Below are 16,728 nucleotides of genomic sequence, written 5' to 3'. Positions count from 1 at the left end.
TTTACCCCAGTGAATGGTTTGATGTTCGTAAAGTCAATGATCATGTAGAGAAAACAATTTCGAGAAAGTTGGAAAATGGCTATACGAATCGTTTGCCGCAAAAGACAGGCAGTTTTTCTGGCAATGTATTCATAACTTACATGAAGGATGAGCGAAGTGTGTAGAAGCCGATGGCCAATATTTTGAATAAACAAAAGTGAATTTCAGTTGAAAATTACATATTTTATTTAACACAAAACCTGAAAAAACGTATGCATACACTTGGTAGCATGTTGGAAGTGGAAACGTTCCTATGGTTTGAATTCCTCGTAAAACTCGCTGTCCCGTGGCTAGAATGTGAATATAAACGATCACTTAAAACCGAATGTTTATTTACTTTTATTTTTATTTCGCCCTTCCTCTCCTTTATCTGGCTTTCCAAGAAATTTAATCTACCTCTTACGATTCCAGGTTTTAGGATGGAGTAATGCCATCATTGACCACAATAGCTGGGAAGAACTGTGTGTGAATATTTGCTGTTGGACGGGAGCTCCTAATTGGATATAAATTCAATTTAGATATTTAAAATGATGCCAAGTCTTGGATTATTTTTCATGCATATCAAGAACGACTTTAGTATAACAAACGAAAACGTTAAAAGTAGTTAATGGCACATAAAGCCAATAACATCATTCGTGTAACAAATCTTAAGTTCCCAGAAGGGAACAATGTCATCTCACCGACTGCGATTATTATAATATTCAATCTCTTCAGGCTTTTTGACTCGTGATAATACCAGCGTTTCGCCCCATTTTGACAGTGGGCTCGTCAGTTAAATTGCCCCGTATTTCCAAGATTCTGGCGGCTGTTGCGCATTAAGAAACCATTTCAAGTTCCCTGCAACGCTAGTAGTTTCACGATTGGCAAGACCTAAAAACATTCACTATTTTAGTATTCGTAATCGATGGAGTTAAATTAATGTTCTCTTTTCGGAACTTGATTTCTTATATAAACGCCAAAGGCAGGCTTTTTTTTTTTACAAACTGAAGTACATACCAGTTTTTCGTTACTGCATTGTCATAAAATCAGGCTTGATGTGCCTTCTACTTATCTTGGGTCTCAACGGCGCACGAAGCGACTTTTACATAGCTGATTGAGTCGAATCGACCGAATGGAGCTACAATTGCGAATCACTGTCCGGCTCCATGGCTAAATGGTTAGCGTGCTGGCCTTTGGTCACAGGGGTCCCGGGTTCGATTCCCGGCACGGTTGTAATTTTAACCAACATTGGTTAATTTCGCTGGCACGGGGGCTGGGTGTATGTGTTGTTTTCATCATCATTTCATCCTCATCACGATGCGCAGGTCGCCTACGGGTGTCAAATCAAAAGACCTGCACCTGGCGAGCCGAACATGTCCTCGGACACTCCCGGCACTAAAAGCCATACGACATTTCATTTGCGAATCATTGCAGAGCCGATTGAGCGGAACCTACCCAGTGGAACCACCATTACGGATTTTTTTTCTTTTTCATATTCACTGAACTTGAGAGTGAGCTAGACCTAACCACCGATGCCACTATTACGAATCAATCGTTTCACATATTCACTGAACTTGCTAAAATGAATTATCATGTCTTGTCTGTGACCTCAAATACATTAAAATCTAGCACTGCCATGAACCAATTTGCCAGTCCTTCTTTTCCTATATTTTCGTTTCCTCTCTTCCTTATGTCCGCTAGTGTGCGATTGATTTAATCATTATTATAATAGTCCGACTCGTTGGCTGAATGATCAGCGTACTGGCCTTCAGTCCAAGAGGGTCCCGGGTTCGATTTCACGGCCGGGTCGGGGATTTTAACCTTAATTGGTTAATTCGAATGGCTCGGGGGCTGGGTATTTGTGCTGTCCCCAACATCCCTCCAACTCACACACCACACATACCACTATCCTCCACCACAATAACACGCAGTTACCTATACATGGGAGATGCCGCCCACCCTCATCGGAGGGTCTGCCTTACAAGGGCTGCACTCGGCTAGAAATAGCCACACGAAATTATTATTATTCTTATAATCAAAATATTCACAATGACCTGTGTTATTTCCTACATCGAATATTGGGAACTAACAGCTGTAGCATGCTTTCAAGGGTTAAATGTCAAGCAATAGCTCATTAGCGAAACCATTGATAATGGAATAGCCTGGATATTAAATTGTTTCTGATATGGTAGATAGCATTAGATTTCAACGTGAGTGAATGTTCAATGCGGGTAATTTGTGACCTGCTAAATTTGACCAATTATGGATATTCCGGTCATCGAGACGGTTGTTGAGCGATATAATGCCATAGACTTATTCGGCCTATAATTGCACGGATGAATTCAGCAAGGATGTTAATGCGCGGATCCCCGAAGGACGAGTTAGATATTTACATTTGTTTTCGATTGACAGCTAGAAACATGTTAACGTACTTTTAGTTCTTCAGGGTATTTGAAATTCATGGACCATTATCGTCTATTAGCATATGCAGGGTGTTCCGAAACAACGTGAACCGGGTATTTGAGCATAAGAGTGTTGAATATACTGATAAATAATTTGAAAAATAATTCTATATCCCGTGCCGTTGTCATTTAATCACCTACTGAAGTTTTCCTGCCGGATTGCTTCGCGGTCAAATTCAAATGAGCATTGCGAGGTGGTGTTGTTAAATCTGCACGTGGTTCAAGACCACATTGCGAGTCGTACCGAGAAATCACCATCAAACACAAATACACCGTGGTTTTCAGCCGGTTTTACCGTAGCGTACTTGCTATGGCGCAATCCTGTCAACTCGGAGGTCCGGGTTCAAATCTCTACACAGGCGAAGTTAATTTTACTTCTATTGGTGCTCTCAAGCCACGCGAAGATCTAGCAACACCGCTTCTCAAAGCCCATTTGAATTCACCCACGTTTGGCTAAATTCATAAGCTGATAAAATAACAACGGTGCAGGATATCGAATTATTTGTTTCAAATTACGCATTTATCGGTGCACCGCATTTAAATTAAGCGCCGTGGAGAATGACATCTAAAATATAAAACTTGCAACAACTAGTGCAAGAAGTTTTAACATTTCTCAACGGATGTCGCTACTATAAACTTATGTTTTGCCTTCTGGTGTGAAGGTGAACTATTAAAATTCTAGAGTAATTAGTATGTAAAGGTTTCCTAAACTGGAATTTGCGTTTGTTTTTGATTTTGAAAAGCTATCAACACTTCTATTTCTTCCCGCCAACTCAAGGCGTTGACCAATACAAATTTTGTATATTTATTTATTCACAAACGAGAAAATGTTGGTATTTATTTGATTATCCAATGATAATTGGAGTGTGTCAGGGCCATAGCCCAGAGTTTTCTGGAACTTTCCCCTCGGCTACACAAGATGGCACATTTTTGGAACAGGTTGTCTCAGTGATCGCTCCAATATAGAGAGTGTTCATAAAGGAGGCGAGGCTCCTCGCCCATCTTCGGTAGGTCCACCAGCTCAAGGTAATGGCAGATACAGTGAAAAATCTGATGGTCTTTCAAAGCTAGATCGAGAGGAAGGTTTCAAATCTCTAGTCATGTAACTTCATTTTCTAAAATGTAATGTAAATGTAATGTAAATTTCAAAGAAGCCGAAAGAACAAATCAGGGAATAGAGAGTGATGTACCCTCTTGTGTTCCCTCTCAACTTGATTGTGAGGTAACTATTATTTTGTAACATTTTTTATCTTGCAATCTCTGTAACTAAAATATTTTTCTCCGCCTAGTCACCTCAGTGGTATAGGCTTAGCCTCTGTAACGTCGGGCCATAAGCTCAAATAGGGTTGTATGCATTTAATGTAAATTTCTAGGAGTGCATGAGTTCGCGTCCTTTCCATTTTGGTTTATGGGCCAGTACTTTAACCTTTTATTTTTACCGTATGCCTTGTAGTATGGGTACTCTTTACCCCTGTGATACTCTGTTTCATTCATTTGATCTTTAAGATATCAGACTGTTGAGCAGTTAAGACAGCGAATACTGTCTAATTTTGTTAAATGTAGGTTACGCCTAGATAGGCCTGGAAAGTGTGAATTTTCGAAATTAGATTCCAAAGTGTAAAATTATAGAGGAAAGACGCTCTGTAAAGGTTGAATGTTTTTTTTGTAAGGCTGGAAAGGTGTAATGTTTGGAGAGAAGCCACCTAGATATGTTTTGTGGAGCCATGGTGATCTCTTAAGGTAGCATATTTTGGATACTTTGTCTCATAATGGTGTAAAAGAAACTGGGAGAGCCGTCTCCTTAACTGTTGATTAAAAGAGAGCACTTATTCTCGTGTAAAGGTTGTGATCTGGGAACTCCAGGCACATTTCGTAAACTGTTGTTGATTTTTCTAATTTTGTCACGCAAGATTACGAGCTAGTCTCGTTCCTGATGTGTTGTTATTTACCCTGCGAATTGTAAATGTTTAAAACATTTGAATATAAAAAAGAAAAATAAATATAGCTCCAATTTTAAAGTTTTAAATTAATCTTCTGACTGTGTTATATCGACCAGTTCATGCCCGCATCTTCTTTCACCTCTGCAAATAATCAGTATAACCAACCCCCCCAAAAGTCCTTTACCCGGTTCACGTTGTTTCCGACCACTCTGTATTACCGCCTCATTGGTCGCTCCAAATACACCGTGCATATTAATTAAGTATATCGAATATGAAGCTTTTATTTGCCTGTAGAAGTCATTTAAAGGCCTCAGATAGGAGTAAATTATAGATAACGGAGATCGAATTTTGGCAGTGGTGCAGCCATCTGGACATTATAATACGGAACTACAACAACATGTCGAAGGAAACAAAGCTGGCCATCAATCATCGAGCTAACTGGTGGTAGTGATTATTGTTTTAAGAGGAAGTACAACTAGTCAACCATCTTCCATATAATACTAGTCAGAGAGAAAAAAATGGAAGGTATCCGTCTGTTCAAAGAATAAAAGTATCGGCCAATGGCCACGAAGGGCATGAGAATGAGACTACCTAGGCATCGAGTACAATACTGTCGGGGTCGGAAAAGAACAAGAGTTGACGAAGGGAGATCGGATAAGGTAGATGGAAGTGAGGAGCCTGATAGAAGCAGAAGCAATTACAGGACTCAGATAAGGGCCCAGTGGTCGCTAAACCACGCTCCCCAAGTTGAGAGCCCCTGAGGCTCCTTTTAGTCGCCTCTTATGGCAGGCAGAGGATACCGTGGGTGTTATTCTACCGCCACCGACAGGGAGAATCGAAGTAAGAGAACAAAGTTCGCTTATTTTATAATAAATAAGACAGTGTAGTTTGCAATTACTGACAGTGATTATGCAGTAACATTTCATGATATCTGCGTAAAATTTATTGCAGTATGAAATGTTATTTTGTGACATCAAAATTCAAAAATTTAAAATTATAATAATGGTAGTTGTCCGGATCCATGGCTAAATGTTTAGCGTGCAGGCCTTTGGTCCAAGAGGTTCCGGATTCGATTCCCAGCCGGATCGGTGATTTTAACGTTCATTGGTTGATGGTTATATGAACGAATCCGATCCACGTAATGTCACTGTAATGTTTGTCCCAAATGGAAGATAATAATTGATTTTACTCAAATAAAGTGTAAAATCTGCGGTAAATTGAGAAATACCGTCGTTACGAGTGAAATATGTATACGTGCTTACGAGCTGAAGACAGGACTCTCCTATGTTGCAATCCGCTTCTCGTGCCGTCTTTTGTTCCTTTTTTTATGTCCAGGGCTAGCACTGACGAATGGGAGTGCTATGTCTGAATTCTCATTATCTTTGTCCATATGACTAGCGTGGGCAGTTCAAACAGCAAAATAGCATGATCCCTGGACCAATAAATATATCACTTAATGAATGAGTTAAGGCACAAAACGAATGAGCAACACGAAGAAAACGACATCGAATTAATCCAAACAACTTCAGTGAGCAAAGACATCACACAGAAAAGTGTTGGACAAACAAAACACATACGGAAGTGCTGCGACGTAGCAGAAAAATAGTTGTAAGGTAGTAAAGTATGTATCCATATTATTCTCTACAAGTAAAATATTTCGTACTATTCAGAGAGGAATTAAAAACAAGAAGTAAAGTAGTAGTAGGGGTGGTTGTATAACTCTGAGAAAAACTGTGAAACTGAATTTCTTTCATTTATCTATTTTAATTTTTCGGGGTGGCTCGACTCTAGTACCGAAGAGGTGAAGAACCAGAAAGAAAAATTATCACCCTTTCTCTGTGCTACTGAAAATAGCCAGGGAGACTGAATGATTATCATTAATTTTCTACAGGATTCTTATACCGTTGAGATATAATCATCTCAGAATATACTTTTCTCCTCCATTCTCAATCTCCTGCATTATTCTCACTCAAACCTCGTCTAGCCACTCAGCTTCCATTGTTCCCTAGAGTTCTCCGTTCCCTGTTGGCCTTAGGTTTCCAATTTAGCATCTACTTGTGAATTCCGGCATCTGTCATCCTTTTCACGTGTCCGAATTTATATAATTGTCTCTCTTCAATGACATCCAAAACATTCTTCTACTGTATATCTCCGTATGGCCTATTCTTACGTTATCCAACCTTGAATTTAAAGAAGCTCTCCTACAAAAATTTATATCTGTGGCTAAATTTGCTCACTTGTTTATAACTTTTGTTGCCCTTGTCTCTGTTCCTTTACTGCCTTATAATCGCCACCACAAAACTGTAGGAATGTGTTCAAAATATTTCTACTCTGTTGTATTCATCAGTTACATGCTCTTGAAGTATCTTGGGTGACTATCATTTGGACATTTGCAAATAGTGTACCGTAAGTTATGTGTAAGGTAGTTCTGATTCGTTGAAATTCTATGAGGTCACACTTACGGGACCATTTCCGTATGAAGAAATCTAAATATATTTTTAATAATAGGCCTAATAATAATGTCCGCCTCTGTGGTGTAGTGGTTAGCGTGTTTATCTGCCACTCCCGGAGGCGCGGGTTCGATTTCCGGCTCTGCCACGAAATTTGAAAAGTAGTACGAGGGCTGTAACAGAATCCACTCAGCCTCGGGAGGTCAACTGAGTAGAGTTGGGCTCTATTCCCTCCCCAGCCATTCTCGAAGTGGTTTTCCGTGGTTTCCCACTTCTCCTCCAGGCAAATGCCGGGATGGTACCTAACTTAAAGGCACGGCCGACTCCTTCCCTCTTCCTTGTCTATCCCTTCCAATCTTCCCATCTCCCAAACAGTCCCCTGTTCAGTACAGCAGATGAGGCTGCTTAGGCGATGTACTGGTCCTACACCCCAAGTGTACGCCCCGACCCAGATTCAGAAGCTCCAGGACACTACTCTTAAGGCGGTAGAGGTGGGATCCCTCGCTGAGTCGGAGGGGAAAACCAACCCTTGAGGGTAAATAGATTAAGAAAGAAAGAATTAAGAAAATAATAATAATAACAATAATAATCATCATCATAACCATCATCTGTCACCAGCAATAGTAAAATGGATGTGCCGTGGGTGATCTAAGCATGGGTTTTAATTTATTTTGTCGGGCAAACACCGAATGTGTCACCAGAGATCATTTAGATACATACAGACATCATACGACATGAAATGGGGAATGGACTTCTCAGACGTCCTACTACCTCATCCGGGTTTGAACTCAATTTTAGGATCCGGAGGCCACCACTCTGCGACGGCTCCACAGAGATAATTCTGCAGTATTCGACAAACCTGTAGCAAACTTTTATTTATGTAAAATAATCCAGCCCTTATTACTGTAATTCAGTATGTAAGTTATAGGGTATCTTCGTCCACTGATGCTTGTGGGATCACTGTCACATTTTGTTTTTCGATATCAACGAACACCTTTTCTATAACCCCAGATCTCATTATGCATTTGTCCAAAATTATCCTGCATGTGAAGATGTGGTCGATACATGCTATTCCCACCTAAAACCTGTACTGTTCTTTTATACGTCGATTCATGACCTCCGAGCGTTCTTTTATGATTCTGAAAAATGCTTGCATTAGAGGGTACATTGAATAGACTCCCTGATAATGTTAGCCTAATCTCTTATATATTCTCCTGTAAATGTAGGTATCATAGTCTTACATTTTTCTTCATACTTTTAATATTGAAAATAATTCTTAGCAGACAAAGTAGGCGCTCCCATACTATGAAAAACGTAAAATGAAGCATTCTTTTCAATTGTGCCGAAAGCTGAAGAGCTAAAGTGCCCGTAAAGCGTTCAAATTGTGTCATGGTTAGCTATATCAAACTAACAAATCGATTTCGAAAATTACTTCCGGCCTAAATGCAGTTCCGAAAAAAACTGCTTAAAATCTCTTCTTTTTTTTTCTTTTTGATTCAAATCCTAGACAAATTAACTATTTACATAATTCTTTCCGTAATATATTCCTTGGTTCAATACCCTCAGGCATTATTTGGTTTTTGAAATATGTCCGCACCGAATGTAGTTATAACAGCTTAATTGAAACTCTGCATTGACTCACATTAGCGCTCGTAGTGGTACGAAAAGGTAAACTGCTAATCTAATCTTATCGACCTGATAACGATGATTAAGAAAATGATTGTAAATTTTAAGAATAAATAAAAAATATATTCTCATACTTTATTATATTTTATTCACCCAAAATTCGTAGGTCATGTCCCTAGGATATTTTCAACATTGGATTGCCTGCCTGAAGGGCTAGAACTGTGGAACTTTTTGTTACTACTCAGAATCAATTATTACGTCGGAGATTGAGTGACAGTTGTAAATACAGACGCTATGCAACATAAATAGCATTATTAATGTTCAGGCTCAGATTTCACGGATATTATATTCTTTGCGATATCCACCCTGGTAGCCATGATTGTTAAGGTGTCAGTTGTATCGGATCTGACAAAGTGGTTTGCCGGTTCGAGTCCTCGTTGGTCGAAGAAGTTTTCAGCATCAGAATATTGGCCGGCAGGGCAGGAGAGTTGGTGGTATATAATTTATAATCACAAGTCTGCGTGTCAGAAGCCCGGATTCAGTTCTAAACCTCTCCGAAGTGAAGTGTTCACATGGAGTGAGGGCACATGACACTATTGACGGTGTTTCGTCCGTTGGATGGGGACGAAAAGCGTTGAGTAGACCCTTTGTGCTGTTATACGAGAGTAGACACATCACTTTTCACCTATGCAAGTGAATACAGATTGTGGACGGAGGTAGTTTTCAGCACACCTTCAACTGTACAGTCAATCAAACACAAATGTCAGTGATGCTATTTTGTTTTGCATGGCAGCCCTACAACTAAATATACACCTTCCACTCCATCAACATTCACGCGTACCAATCACCGTCTATTTTCTGCGGGCCCTCCCCCATCACATTACCCCAGGTTTCAGGAGTACCTCTGACTCAACCTCAAAGACATTACCGACTTACGTATACGTTCGTTGCCCTAATTGTCCTTAAAATTACGCAATTTCGGGAGTAACGTACTGTATATCTATTCGGTGATACACATATCACAGTTGGAAATGGATATTCATAAGCCGATTAAGGAAATTACAAATTCAGAAAATTAATATTTTCTAGCCCCCTCCCCCCTCGACGTGGCTTCGTCCCTAACGATTCTTGCTACTGTCTTGTCGGTCTCAGAGAGAGATTTCTAATGGTATTCCATGTGAGAGGTCAGAATTCTTATATAATAATGGCGTATGGCCTCCGGAGGGGACAGTGGGGGGTTCGAACCCACTATCTTCCGAATGTAAGCTGATAGAAACTTGCTCGGTCCAGAAACTAAATATTCGATCCAAGTGTTGAGGTACTGTTTGATTAGAAATGTGGAAAGTGAGATAAAATGCAACAGTTAGTGGGGCTCAGTTCAACATGTGGTAATTAACCCTTCAACTCTGCATCCCTGAAGATAGTTTCCGTGGTTTCCCATTTTTACACCAGCCAAATGCTGGGGATGTACCTTTAATTAAGGTCATGTTCGCTTTCTTCCCACTTCTACTCCTTTCCTAGCTCATCGTCGTCATAAGGCATATCTGTACAGATAGTAAAAGAAAAGATTGTTTCGGAGACATAAGCACTTGATTTCGATAGATTAAGATTTGAATGTGTGTAGCCCGATTTTATAGAGACGTTGTATAGGAAGTATGAATAAATAGAGTTTAGTACTATAATGGCGTGTCGTCTCGGAGGAGGCCTGATGCAGATCTTTCGAGTTGACTCCCTACAGGCAACCTGCGCGTCTATGAGGACGGAGCCCTACCTATGATAGATTCTAATTATGAAGACGGCACACACTCACACACAAACACACACATTCTCAGAGCCATTGGAAATAACCAATAAAGGTTAAAATCCTCGCCTCGGCCGAGAATCGAATCGGAGACCACCTGGAACAAAGGCCAGCATGCTAACTATTTAGCTATGGAATCGGAGGCTTAGTACTATTAAGGGGAAGTAAAACTAGACTCAGTCGTTTCCCCGTGGTTGTCAGTCCACTCGCATCCCCTAAGTTCAAGTATCTTCCATAGCATATTAGTCCCAATATTTACTAACACTCAAGTACACACTCTAACGTCCGTGTTGTTACAAGTGATTAAGTACCTCATTATACACCTTTAAAGTTAACGACCTACAGAACTGCGTGACGTTTTGCAAGTATATAATTTTTTTTCGTTGACATGTGAGTGAATGGCTTATCTCAGTTTCTCCGTTTCCGTAATTTGTGTAGTTTATCGGGAAGGAAGGGCACAAGTGGGGCACTTAGGCACTATAAAGAGTCCCCGATACAAGTGAGCAGCACCAGTGTTCAGCTCTGCTTCCTTCCAGTGTCTTACAGGTGAATTTAAGACGCTCACTTCTGAATAAGGTCGAGTTTCATCACCCAATACAAGAGGTAAGTATTAAGTGAATGTACAGTAGCTATTTCTCTTTATTATTTCTGAAGTTACGAGGACTGCCTTTTCAAGGCATTAAATGTGTGCTTAATTGAACTAGAATGATGTGGTTTTGATTCCGCGTTAGAGATTTGAGAAATTTGAACCAGGACTAATATTTCTAATAATAATGTTATTTGATTTACGTCCCACTAACTACTCTTTTACGGTTTTCGGAGACGACGAGGTGCTGGAATTTTGTCCCGCAGGAGTTCTTTTACTTGCCAGCAAATCTACCGACAGGAGGCTGACGTATTTGAGCACCTTCAAATACCACCGGACTGAGCCAGGATCGAACCTGCCAAGTTGGGGTCAGAAGGCCAGCGCCTCAACCGTCTGAGCCACTCAGCCCTGCAGGACTAATATTTCTTGGGCTTAATTTAGCCCAGATTATAAATAAGCATGAGAAATATTCCTGAGAGGAAAACTGGTCGAGCACAAGACTGGTATTCCGTCTCACAGAAACTGGTAGTTAATTACGAATAAGTCTACCAAAAAGAAAGCATCTTTGACCTGTCTTGGGTACCATACCGTCATTCGTCCAGTGTTCTAATAACGTAATCAAGGAATATTATTTTCGACGAGGCTTATAGTGGGTTTTCAAACCTTTTCAATTTTCTATAGTGCTAACCCTTGCTTCATATACCGGTTTCAGTGACTTAAGCAAGTTTAGTGTAACTCTGTGGCCGTATAGAAATCGAATGCATCCCAACCAGCAACCGTGAACACAAACCTTCATGTCAATGTTAAAGCGTACAAACCGATATCTTCCTCTGCAGAAAGGAACATTTCGATCTGTACAGAGAAATATCTATGTTCATTATTACGAGTATTTAAACTGTAGTTTTGTCTTCTGGTGAAGAAGTTGGTATAACGTGAATAGAGTGTTAATTCCTCTCTTTCGACAATTTTGGAAAATAATTTTGATGTTAGGAGCTGAATTAAATTCCAAATGTGCACGAATTATATACCGTACATAATGCTACTACTGGCAATATATTAAAAATTACTAGACATTTTAAAGTTAAGTTTGAGAGTCACTTAAACATTCTCCTTCATATATAAACAACAATTTAATGAATAGGGCTCGGACGCTTAAGACCTGAAAATAGCCCAAATAAATAAGCAAATATGACCTCAAAAGTGACAAAATATGACGTGAAAGTTACAAAATATGGCCTGAAAATATGGAAATTTTAAAATAAGTTATAAATCGAAACGGCAATTCCTTTGTTAACTAACTTCTTTATTATTTCTTTCATATTAATTTTCTGAATAAACATGTTTAGCAACTATTCAAGGTCTATTATTCTCGATTCACTTATCAAACATTTGTGAATACATAGCAAAAAAGTATTAAGTTCGCTAAGATTATCAGATCAAACAACGTTTTAACAGTCAAAACATGTTTGCACACTGCATTGGTGGTTTGAAATACGAGAAAACTAGAAATCAATCTATTTTGTTAAAAAAATATTTTGGAACGTTTAAGCCCAGATTACATTAATATTACTCAAATGCATTAAGGTTTAAACTGAGCACCACGAAACGAATTAACTAGTTGTCTTCCGATACATTATAGTAGGGTGGCAGGGTATATAGTGCAAACTCACATAACTTTTTCATTCTGCTCCGCGGGTGGATTTGAAGTGTATGACAGGATTCATCTTCAATGCATCAGGAGCGAAAGACCTCCGATTATCACTTAGCACGTTATTGTAAGAAGAGAAGCTCCTTTCTAGGCCACAAAATATTATTGGTGCATATTTAAATAATGTTAAATCACTGCTGTCGAGTAGGCATTCATCGCGAAGTGTACTGATATTCTTCTCTAGGAATATCATTTATCTTGCACACACAGCGAAAACTGTAATTTGCACGTTTTTAAATTTTCGTTTTACGCTGACACCAACTATTCCATGTGATTGTTGTACTGAAATTTCAGCACTTCTCACAATTTAAATAATTGAATGAATTTCTAAGCTAGCAGCTTCTAAACGAGTAATTGCACTCGTTATGATTCTAAAGTTCGACTTAATATATGCCAGACTTTCTGACAAACTGTTGGAAAATAATTCCTGCCCAATCTTGATAGAGGAGGCAGAGTATTCCACTTGTATTAATTACAGATGTGATACGGAAGAGCAGTTTTGTGAATACTAGTTTTCATTTGGTAAGTTGGCGATGATTTTGCACAGTTATAGCTGTCGCCAAACCGCCGAAATATGACCGAAATATGACGTTTCTAGTTCAAAATATAACCTTATAACAAAAATAGGTAAAATATGCATTTTGTGAAACAAACGCAAATCACTTAATTGTGAAGATAATCACCTGATTTGCACCAAAATCCATCCAATCAAGAAAATAGAAACAAAGAAAAATATGACTTTTTCGGAACATCCGAGCCCTATAATGAATAACAAAAGTACTAGATATTCTAAAGGATCTGTGGTCAAGTTTGAGAGTCACTTTAAAAATCTCCAGCATAGATATAAATAACAATATACTGAATAAAAAAACAACTAGGTATTCTAAGGGGCCTGTGGTTAAGTTTGAGAGTCACTTAGAAAACTCCAGCAGAGATAAATAACAAAATGCTGGGTAGTGTAAAGGGTCTGTAGTTAAGTTTGAGAGTCACTTAAAGAAATCTCCAGCATAGGAAAATAACTAAATAATAACATAAATACTAGGTATTCCTAAAGGGTCTGTGGTTAATTTTGATAATCAATTCACAAAATATCGCCAGCATAGAAAAATAACTAAATAATAACATAAATACTAGGCATTATAAAGGGCCTGTGGTTAAGTTTGATAATCACTTCTCAAAATGTAGATACAAAAAATACTGGGTATTCTGAAGGGTCTTTGTTTAAATTTGAGAGTCACTTAATGAAATCACCAGCATAGAAAAGTAACTAAATACTGAATAACAAAAATATTAGGTATTATATTGAGCATGTGGCTAAAACTCAGACTCACTCAAAGAAGTCTTAAACATCGAAAATGATTAAATATTGAATAACGATAGCGATATACTTATATTTTTATTACAATTAAAACAGAAGCGTAAGAACTATTTAGTAGCATCCCCTTTACGTAAGGATGATTGGACCAATTTTTAAATGGTTTCTTTTACGCTATATCGGGCGCTACATAAGAGAAGTTAATGGTAACCATTTGGAATCTGAGTAATGGAGGCAATAAACATGTGCTCAACTAACTTGGAAGGTAATAGATCCGATTCTAGTTAGGAAGTCGGCACGTTTAGAAACGAGACTTCCACTTTTGGAAAGGTACATTGCACATAGCCCTAGGATTAATTCATAACTACACCAAAATATGTACCAAGGTAATTGCTGGTGACAGAGGCAGCCAAACATAGACCTAACCACTCTGCCTCACCAAATGCCGAAGTTGCACATAGTGGAATCCTTTACCTTCCACGTTTTCAAAAATATTCATGACCTGTACGGACATAACTTTGATGTTTATATTAATATTAATTATTATAATAATAATCCTGACACGGTTATATTATGACATATATAAAACCTTATAGAATATTCTGAAATATATATATATATATATTTTTTTTTTCAGTTTGCTGCAACAATGTGTAAACTGTACAGCGAGGTGTTGGTCGTTCTGCTGGTCTGTACGTTCGTAACAGCTCGGAGTTTACTGGTGAGTAAAGACGTCTTATGACAAGAAATTCTATTAATATTGGAATTAAAACACATTATACATGTAAGTCTTTGAATACATATTATTAGTATTTCGTTAGAACTTCAGTGACCATCTATGTGCCCACCCACAACTAAAACTCTTGATAATATTTCTTACTATTCTACTGAAGTAAACAGATATGTTACTATTTTTTGAAATAACAAACTGAATAATTTTTGTGGTGATATCAAGAATAAAGTTACTTCTTACATTTTACTTGCAATTATTAGGCAAATGAAGTTACTGATGGTACATTTGATAACAAAAATCGCTTTTTCAATTTCTGAAACGATATTTTTCACTTGCAATGCATTAATATTTTAAATGTCTCTTCTAAGTTAAATTAAACTCAGGGAATGGATTACCGTGATTTTAATAAGCATTGAACTGAAAGATAAAACACTTTCGATCCAGAAATATACGATAGAATACCGTACAGAATACAAAACGTTCCTGCATTTTATGCCCACACTTACTTTTAGAACATTCAGTAAAATTGTATACATCATATTTATCTATTATATAGTCATTATATAATGTATAAGTGCACAGATATCAAGCCACCTTCATGAACATGATAAAAATTTATACTGTATGATACCTTACATTTGAAAAACAATGAAAGTGTCGCGAGAGTCAAAAGACAAGAGGAACCGAAACATATATATCCATAACAAAAATAAAACGCCCCTCCACTTCGTATAGACAGATGGAAGGGCTTTGGCTTGGGTCTTAAAGGACTATATAAACTTTCAAGACAATTACGTACCTCACATTATCAATGAGATGTTGATTTAAGTAAATAAGAAACTAGATTTGTGACTGTATAATTAATGCGCGAAAAATAAATACTGAGGAAAATTTTGAAATCAGGTGGGTTGTAAATGAGCTATCGCTTTCCTATGTTGTATAAAGAGTCTACGCTCTCGTGTGATTAGAGAGGCGAATGATACTGCACAATTGAATACACGGTTTTATCTTAAAGTGATACGTTCTATAAAAAAATTCTAGCACAATGTTTATAATAATGCACGAGTGAAAATAAAATAACTCGCCTTAATCTTGAAATAAAAATTCATTCAATATATGTACTTACATTCAGGAGGTTCATAGCTGTACATTCACTGTTGGCATCAAATCGACTCAGTTGTATTATAAGATTTCGCTTGCTGACCCAGGGTGTAAATTTTAATTGGAATACAGCGTGTATTTCGGGTTTTTATGAAGAATACAACGAAAATTATTATATTTTTGAGATTCTAAGATTTTCTGGGTTTCAGTTTTGGTATTTGCTGGATGTAGCTTTGTAATCACTAAATGCCATATCATCAAGCAATAGAATATACTCAAACATTTTCAAGAAACTGGAATAGTCACAGCCCCTTAAGGATCTGTATAATTTTATTGGTTATATGAGAAGAAATGGTGATGTTTCATTTAATACAAGTTTTTAATATAATTGTGTAAGCAATTGCAATGATTTCCGCTTGTAGATAATCGTGAATAACATTTTGTCATGCCACTTCCTTACGTAGCAAGTGTATAAGGAATGACGCACTCGATTATTTGAGGTCGTTTAGTTCATGAAGCGATACCGAGCGCTTCCTTGGCACTGTTGGAACAAACATCCAATACTCTGTAAAACACCGTATAATAATTCCATGCAAGGTTCAAAAGACACACTTGAAACTACATCAGTAGCACATACTCATCCCTGTTGTTGACTTTAATGTTAAGACCTAACCTTCATAGGCGTAGACCCTCCATTTTCATTCAAAATGAATATATTTTATTTATATATCCTTTCTTACAGGGAAATGAAAATGCTGCCACAGAGAATAGAAACAAGAGAGAAAACTCGCTGATGAACTCTTTAATCAGATCAAGGATGAGAAGGCAATTGGACTTCATGTCAGCGATCCCCAATCCATCTCAGTTTATGAATATGACAGGTGGTGGAAATCCAGCATCTCAGTTCATGAATATGACGGGGGGTGGAAATATGATTCCGTCACAAGCTGGGTCATTTTTCAATGCTTCCAGTCTTCCGATAAACCAA

Source organism: Anabrus simplex, chromosome 8 (assembly GCF_040414725.1).
Source record: "Anabrus simplex isolate iqAnaSimp1 chromosome 8, ASM4041472v1, whole genome shotgun sequence".
NCBI classification, from domain to species: Eukaryota; Metazoa; Arthropoda; class Insecta; order Orthoptera; family Tettigoniidae; genus Anabrus; species Anabrus simplex.
The sequence above is the reverse complement of the archived record's forward strand: the minus strand, read 5'-3'. Positions refer to the sequence as shown.